This window comes from Rhincodon typus, chromosome 20 (genome assembly GCF_021869965.1).
Source record: "Rhincodon typus isolate 14 chromosome 20, sRhiTyp1.1, whole genome shotgun sequence".
NCBI lineage: Eukaryota > Metazoa > Chordata > Chondrichthyes > Orectolobiformes > Rhincodontidae > Rhincodon > Rhincodon typus.
The window spans coordinates 21,582,800-21,591,559 of record NC_063351.1 but is presented as its reverse complement, the minus strand read 5'-3'; the positions used below and the strand labels follow the sequence as shown (position 1 = coordinate 21,591,559).

Sequence of the window (8,760 nt, the reverse complement as noted above, 5' to 3'; positions counted from 1 at the left end):
CTGTGTTCATCCAGCTCTACACCTTGTTATTACAAATGAAATATAATATCTTCCACTTCAGTCACATTATTCTGAAACTTCAGTAACAGATAACTGCCCAGGATTATGTTCTCAACCACAAATGAAGAGTGCTGACCATTCAATTATTATGGTTTGTCAGCTTTCTACATGTGATTACATTGGACGTTGAAGGGCTTAGAAAACAACATTTTGCCATTGTTGCACAATGTCGATTACCATTAGTGGCTCCTCGGATACTGAAGCAGTCACTTATTAAACCCAGCAATATCTGAACAACATCCAGACTCGGATTGATAACATTCATACCAGCCAATGACGAGCTCAAACAAGAGAAAATTTAATGATCTCCCCTTGGCATTCAGTGTAATTGCTGAATACCCCACTTTCAATATCTATGCTGGAGAATGTCATTAACCGGAAACTCAAATTAATCAGCCAAACAGTATGGTTAAAAAAGCAGATTAGAGCTGAGAATTCGGTGGTAAGCAACCCATCTCTGAGTCCCAAAGGTATATGTCAGGAGCGTGACGGAATACTCCCCACTTGCCTGGACGAGTGCAGCTTCAACATATCACATAACATCTTCTAGAGGGAAAAAAACAGCTTACTTGAGTGACACACCATCCATCACCTTCAACATTCAGTTACTTTACCACCAATACACTGAAGCAGCATATGTACTGTACACATGTTACGCAGCAACTCATCAAGACTCCTACAACAGCACCTTCCAAGCACCCGAAGAAGGAGTGAGACTCTGAAAGCTTGTGTCTTCAAATAAACCTGTTGGACTCTAACCTGGTATCGTGTGATTTTTGACCTGGAAAGACGAGAGCAGAAGCATGGGAACACCACCATTTGTAAGTTCCCCTCCAAGGCACAGTCGTTCATGACTCAGAATGATATTACTGCTCCTTTGCTATCACTGCTTCAATAACATGGAACTACCATCCAAATGATACCAGTGGTGTACGATGAACTGCAGTGGTTACAGAAGTGGCTCATCATCACCTTCTTAAGGTCATTTAGGGGTGAGCAGCAAATGCTGCCCTTGCCAAAGATGATCCCTGAAGAAAAATACATTTAAAAGAAATTGACACAGCTGTCTCTACATGAGATCTGGGACTTGCATGAACAAGGCAAGCAACTGTGTATCTCCTTTTCTAATGAAACTGAAGAACTGTAAATGAGTAATACAAGAAGTTGTGATACCAAGAAGTATCACAACATTTAATACAAAAGCAAATAGGTACAGAAAAAAAGAATAAAGAGATTGTGTTTTGATATACAATTAAATTTTGAAGAAATATGACTTTACACTTTGAAAAGTCAAATTTCAGTGCAAGAGAGGCTGTTTATTGGTAACTAAGATTGATCACAGCATAAAAAATTGATTTTTACAGTAAAGGGCAAATTCTATCATGTTACGGCAAGTTTAACAGGTGTACATAAAGTCTTTTCAAAAAAACAAAAGTTTTTTCTCAGTTTGCATTTGCTTCTTTGCATATTACTTTAAATCTGTGCCCTGTTTCTTTTCTTTTTAATTCATTAACGGGATGAGGGTGTCGCTGGCTAGGCAGCATTTATTGCCCATCCCTAATTGCCCTGAGGGCAGTTAAGAGTCAACCACATTGCTGTGGGTCTGGAGTCACATATAGGCCAGACCAGGTCAGGATGGCAGTTTCCTTCTCTAAAGCACATTAGTTAACCTGGTTTTTCCCCAACAATCAACAATGATTCACGATCATCATTAGACTCTTAATTCCAGATATTTACTGAAGTCAAATATCACCATCTGCTATAGTGAGATTCGAACCCGGGTCCCCGGAATGTTCTCTGGGTCTCTGGATTAACAGTCCAGCAATAATACCACGAGGCTATTGCTTCCTCTTGATCTTTTTACAAGCAAGAACAGTTTCTCCCTGTCTACTCTATCCAGCTCCTTTCATGATTTTGAGAACCTGTCAAATCTTCTCTTTATCTTCATTTCTCCGAGGAAAGCAATCCCAATTTCTTCAATCTTTCTCAAATAAAATTCTCCATCCATTGAACCATTTCTGCAAAGGAACAATTGCTCTAGACATCGACATAGACCTTGCCCAACTTTTCATGTAATTTTCTCACAGATTTCTTGTCATCAGCCACATTGTTCAGGCCCCTACAAGATTCAGCTTTATGTTTTTATGTCTGATTTGCACATAATTAACAGTGCAGACCATTAGCCTCAATGCTAATTAATCAAAATATCCAGATGTACAAAAGTAAAATGGGCTGCTTCCAGTCTTCTGCTAATTAATTCAACAGTGCCGTTCTCAAGGAACCTGTCAGTACAGTCTAGATCAGGAAGTTTTACAGATCAGTGTCTTCGGCATCCCACAAATACAAACACCTCCCAAATGGAGGCAGAGTCTGTTTCTGTTTTAAGAAATTCTCAAGTTGCAGTTGATACCAACGCAGAATTCTGAAATTCCAGTGTCCAATTATACTTTAAGCTGAATTTCCAACCCATGCACTTTCCAACTCAAAACTTGCTTATTTCTGCCCATGTCTTAGCTTTAGCTTTTGAACCCTGCATTAAATCCTCGGCCAAGTCATATGTAACTTCCAGACTTGACTATTTCAATATTCTCCAGGGTGGCCTCCAATTCACCATCTTTTAAATTTCAGACTATCCAAATCGCTGCTGCCTATACTCCTTTCATTATCAAACTCCACATATCCATTACCTTTACACTTGCTGATCTACATTGAAGTATCTGGGGACTGGTATCCAAAGTTAAAATGGTGCATAAAACCTTAAAGAGATTTGTCTTACAATTTTTGACAGCTCTAAACCACCACCAAATCCAATTTTCCATTTGTGAGAATGTGGCCTTTGATGTAGCTTCTGCCCAATATTTCACTACTGGCTGTCATACAGTTAGCTGTCTCATCTCAAGCCTTGTAAAGAGGGATAGAGAGACTTTTTGCCTTTACCTTCCAAGTCCTCTGTAAAATCTACCTTTTTAGCTAAGATTTTGAACTCTTCTCCCAATATCTCTCCCTTTGTTTCTGCCTTGATTTTTGCTTGTTTGTTGTTAGGTGCCTTGGAAAATTTGACTATGTTAAAGGTACTAAGTAATTGAAAGCTGTTTTAATGTTAATATTGTGCATGATGGGGTTAAAATATGCAACCAAATTATTTCTCTTCTCCATCCTTGCTGCCAAACAAAGTGCAATATGTAACAATGTGCTGTACTCACTTTAAATTATGTCAGGCATTCTTTTGCCCACCCATGTTTCCTTAAATAATATTGTTAGGCTCCACAAGTGACCTAATCAAACAGTTTTCTTTTTAGGTTAACAAGTCTTCTATCCATGTTACATGTAGCACACGGGACCCTTTCACTGATAGTTCAAAAGTCCTTGCAGTGTGTATTACTCCTGTTGGTGGCAGTAAGACTATTTCAAAGTTGTAGCCTATAACATTAGTAAATCATCTTGTGATTGCACAATCCGGTCACATCAATATTTTCTGTAAAAATCATATATCTATTTTCTTTCTCAAATACCCAAATTAAGGGCTTTGAAAATTAGACCCCCACCCCCCAAAACAATAGGAATACTCTGAATATCAAATAGTTTAAATGATGTTCCATATGGATCAGAACTGGGACAACTGTTACTCACCAATCATGTAAAATATGTTGACAGGGGAAATAGAAGTACCTTAACAAAATATTCAAACTGGAATTCTCCTTAATGCAGAGGAGGGTTCCAGAAAAGACAGGAAATCATTAAATTTTCAGAATGAGCATGCAATTGTCAAATGAACTTCATTATAAGATTGAGTAAGATGATACATTTTAGCAGGCCACATTCTCCAAAGGAATCACTAAATGTACTGACACAAGTTAAGAGGTTTTGAAAAACAACGGATGTGTGATCATTTCCAGAAGGACTAAATTGATAGTCACAAGTTAAGTTTGTACAAAACCTTGATTAGGAAGTTCCTGGGAGTATTGTGAACGGTTCTGGTCTCCTTACTTATAAAGGAATAGATGCACTGGGAGGATGCAAAAATGCAGTTAAATGGTACAAGGACAATGAGTTCATTCTCATCAAAAAAGACTGAAGCAGCTCAAATTTTTTTCTTGAGAAAAGAGAAGGCTGAAGATTGGCCTGGTGGATTATGAACATGTGTAATCGGTGAAACCACAGCTAGAAGATATGAATAGAAGATAATGACTAAGAAATTCAATAGGAAATTCAGGGGGACATCTTTTACACAGAACATGCTACAAGTATAATGTACATTTCAGTTCTGTCAGTTCCAAGGCTGTGCCAGATGTCGGATTTCCAGTTTATATATAAAATGAACCTGATGCAAAGCCTGAACCTAAACGGATCATGGAACCAGACCAGCACTCATTTCAATAAAGCCTATTTACTGAAATTGCTTTACTCAAAATGATTTATTGTTTAATTTGTTAACTGTCATGGTTGAGGATCCATTATGTTAAACTAACATAAGACATCATGTCAATTACCAGCCTTTTAGCATGGCTGTTCCTGTTCAAGTCTTGCCAAGGATTTTTCAAGCAGACAAAACCCAGTGTGCAGGCAATGTGTAGGACAGGAGCAGCTCTTCCCATGTGAATACATTATATATGTACATTACCTAATTCTTCTTAATCACTGCTCATGAAATTAGCTAATACGTCAGATGTTCAGATGCATTAAACTAGTTTGCTAGAGACAAGGCTCACTTCTTTTCCTGAGAAAAGCATAACTAAGAATTTATTCCAATGAAATGTTACCAATATTAGACAGCATAGTAGATAATAGCCATGCACTGTACAGATCATGAACCTAGCCTTTATTTTCCAACAAGCAAGGTGCAGCATTCTCCTCTGGCACTTTGAACAGCATCACTACACGGGTTAACCTCATGCAGCAGCACAGCCACCTTTCCAGCAATAAAAAGGGATATGCTATACTGCTCTCATACTTATCTACAGACTATTGCATGTCTCCAAACTGAGCACCTTCTCAGTTCACTTTACCAAGCAGCTCTCTCTACTCTGCAAGCAAAAGCTGGTACAATATTTAAATTTACTTGAAAAATTATAAAGGTTAAAGAATATATGCCTCCATTTTCCTTTGAATATGCACTTATTGTGCTAATTTAAGCTGCTGCCTCATGTTAGTTGCCAATAGAAGGCTAAAATGTGCTGAGAGTCAAATCAATTACTCAAGTACATTGACTCCATTAAATTGAGCATTTACTGTGGTGGGCTAGCCTCGATCAGTCATTTCTGTAGGTTTGCTCCATGTTTGAAAATGAGGGGTTCAACAAATTAATCAGTACTAAATTAATAAAAATATTTGGGAAGAGTGATGTCATTTTCAATTTTCATTCATGCATTTTATCCTGATTTATAAAGCCTGGATGTTACAGGGTTTAGTAGATCTTAGGAAATAATAAAAATACTTACAGATTCACCTGCCAAACATCGAGGACAAGGCTTTGACGTGTCCACTTGCTCATGACTTTGTTGCATCTTTGAAAAGAAAATGCTAACATAAATTTTACATCAACTACCAAATAATCAACAGTGATCATTAATAGTTTTTTGGGGTATTTTATAAAGGTCACTAATTGCTTGGAAAACTGTAAATGGAAAGATGCATCATATTCCAAAATTTACAAGTGGTTCCTTGTACATTAATGCTCCAACATACTGAACTGTACAGTTGTAGAAAACAAAAATCACTGACGATTATCAAATCGTGGCTATGCTATCATGGAAATTAAATCAAGACATTTACCACTGAATAAACAGGATGCAAATGCGATGACGTGTGCCTCTAAGAGGGATTTGTTCTGTACTGTTTTTCTTGAAGAAGGGTGTTGCCAACCTGGTGGCGAGATGTCTGCTCCATGGAAAGCAGAGTAAATAGCTTTTTTAAAAAATTAGTCAAAAGAAGCATGAGTGGGAGGGAGTCAGGCTCACACAGACACAGGGTTTTAAAATTGTTTTCAGTTGTTGAAGTTGGAATTTTGGAGTTGAAGCTGCTAGATACAGATCTCACTCTCCGCTGCTGCAAAAGTTGAAGTTCGCTCTCTGTTGCTAGATTCATTCTGAAAGTGTTCCTTCTACTGGACTGGAGGGAACAGCAAGTGAGGGAAACCCGTTGTGCTGAGTTTGCCTTTAGAAAGGGTGTGTTTATGGAATTCTGCTATATTGGAACAGTTGATGAGCAGGAGTTAAATTATGCATTATTTTTATTAAGTATTTGGATACAGTTGAAATTATTCTTTTTGAAATTCATCTTTTTTGCTTGTATTTTATCTGTGGTGTAAGAAAAAAATTTGTTTTGCTTAAAGCCTATTGGTTTGACCAACAGAATCACATCTAGAATGTGACGCCTTACACTTGCCTCTAAAGAAATTAAAAGTAAGGGTCTAGGCTTTCTCCTTGATATATTTTGAGGGGGTTTGGTCTGGTCCATAATACTGAGTGGAGGAGTGAGGAAAATCAACATCAGCAACATGATGCCTACCATCTTTTGGCAGAGAAATAGCCTCACTTTCGCCATCAGTAAGCCTAAGAAGTAATTGGAAACAAAAGCCATCAAGTTCTGTAATAGAAAAATGATCATAGAATCCCTACAGTGCAAATAGAGGTCAATAAGAATTAAAAAAAGACTGCAGATGCTATAAATCAGGGACAAAAACAGAAGTTGCTGGAAAAGCTCAGCATGTCTGGCAGCATCTGTGAAGAACAATCAGGTTAACATTTCAGGTTCCTCAGTTCTGAGGAAGGGTCACCAGGGAGAATGTTCGAACCCCACACAGATGGTCACCCAAGGCTGGCAATCGAACCTGGGTTCTTGGTGCTGTGAGGCATCAGTGTTAACCACTGTGCACTTCACTGGTTTGCAGCCAACATAAATATTACAACAATTATTCTACGTCATTTTGTGGAGAAGGGAAATAATCCCTTTTCTTTTGGATTAATATCTCCCAATATGAATAGTGAATTAATAATAATTAACAGGAATAATAAGTATAAGATACTGGAAACAGACCAACATTTCAGGTTTAGACCTATTGGAGTACACCTAAATGGTTTATACTTCCACTAGGTTTTTATGTACAAAATCTATAGATGGGATCAATAAAGATAATTCAACATCACATGAAGGTTTTTGCATCTATCATTTTGCTTCACAAAATTCCTGGTGACAACAAATTCTGTTTTCATTTCACATTTGGGAATATAAAAGGAAAATAACATAAATATCATTAAGTGATGAGTGAGAATGCAGTGCAGTACGGTGATCCCAGATGATAAATGTGCAGAAATGTATTAGACTGCAATTATGTTTATGCTGTTAACAAATTTAATGATTTAACTTTTTCAATTGGTAGATTGACAACAAGCAGTTTGGAATTACTCAAACCATGGACAATTCTATGATCTCACAGTCCTAGAAAGGATCCATGTTCAGAGAGTACAAGTTCAACAGGCCACTGTCTATCATTATTATTAAGTAAAACAAGAGAGAAACAAACTACCCTATAGCAAAATGCTTTAAGTCAATATACTTTAACATTGTGCACTACCCTTTATTCAGCACCTCAATGCGCTCCCACGGCTGCTGGGAGTAACCACCACTTCAGTTGGGGGATTATGTATATCCAGAAAGTTCTCAAGGATCAAGCTAGGTTTGGGAGAACAAAATCTATAAATTATTTCAATAAAGGTAACTCAATATAACAAGCATCTTTTAGCAACCATCGTTTTACGTTACTTAACTCCTCGTGGCAACTCATGAATACTTGAAGCCATTCGACATTCCTTACTGTGAATAATTCTAAAAATGATTATTAATATTTATGCACGGTTCCTTAGGAGAAATTTAAAAAAAAAATCTGTTAATGTAAGATTAGTAGATGGTAGAATTGCAAGGTGCTTCTGGTCAACAAGAGCAATGTTAAGCAAACACAGAATGCTGGAGAAGCTCCGCAGGTGTGGCAGCATCTGTAGAGGAAGAAACAGTAAGTGTTGAGAGTCTGGTATGACTTGAAATGTTTACGCTGGTTCTCTCTCCACAAATGCTGCCACACCTGCTGCGTTTCTCCAGCATTTTGCATTGGCTTTGGATTTCTGGCATCCACAGTATTTTGCCTTTATAAGGGCAATACTTAACCCTTTACTTGAAAGCAAGTGATAAGCTTATGACAGTCATTTTTTTGAAATGCGATTGCTAAGTACATATCAACTGTAAAAAGAAAAACAATTGGCTGTACCATAAATGCCAGCTGACCAACACTGGGGAATGCAACTCTTCTACCCATCAGTCTTGTAGGATGAGCATGCTTCTGTAGATTCTGGTGATACATGAAGCTCTCGTTGAGTTGGGTTTGTTGTACACCATTCTCAACTGGAAAGCTACTTTCTAATCCTTGGCAAAACCGCTTCTGAAATTAAAAAAAAGTGCATTACACCAGTTAACCAAGTGAATACAAATCTCATTATTATCAATGAAGAAAAAAATCAGAATTAATATTTCGGGTCCAGTGACCCTTTCTCAGAACTGTTCTGAGGAAGGGTCACCGGACCCAAAACGTTAATTCTGATTTTTTTTTCTTCACAGATGCTGCCAGACCCGTTAAGCTTTTCCAACAACTTCTGTTTTTTTTTTCCTGATTTACAGTATCTGCAGTTCTTTCGGTTTTCATTAATATCA

General features: G+C 37.5%; 1 long non-coding RNA gene across 1 annotated transcript in view; it reads right to left on the bottom strand.

Annotated features, from left to right (window-relative positions):
• Positions 1-8,491, bottom strand: part of LOC125485575 — a 15,192-nt gene extending 6,701 nt beyond the window's left edge. Inside the window, exons 1-2 of the long non-coding RNA XR_007264285.1 lie at positions 8,321-8,491; positions 5,499-5,564 (exon numbers count right to left, since the gene is read on the bottom strand). This is a non-coding gene — a long non-coding RNA (uncharacterized LOC125485575). The remainder of the gene's footprint in view (positions 1-5,498; positions 5,565-8,320) is intronic.
• Between the last annotated feature and the right edge of the window lie 269 nt (positions 8,492-8,760).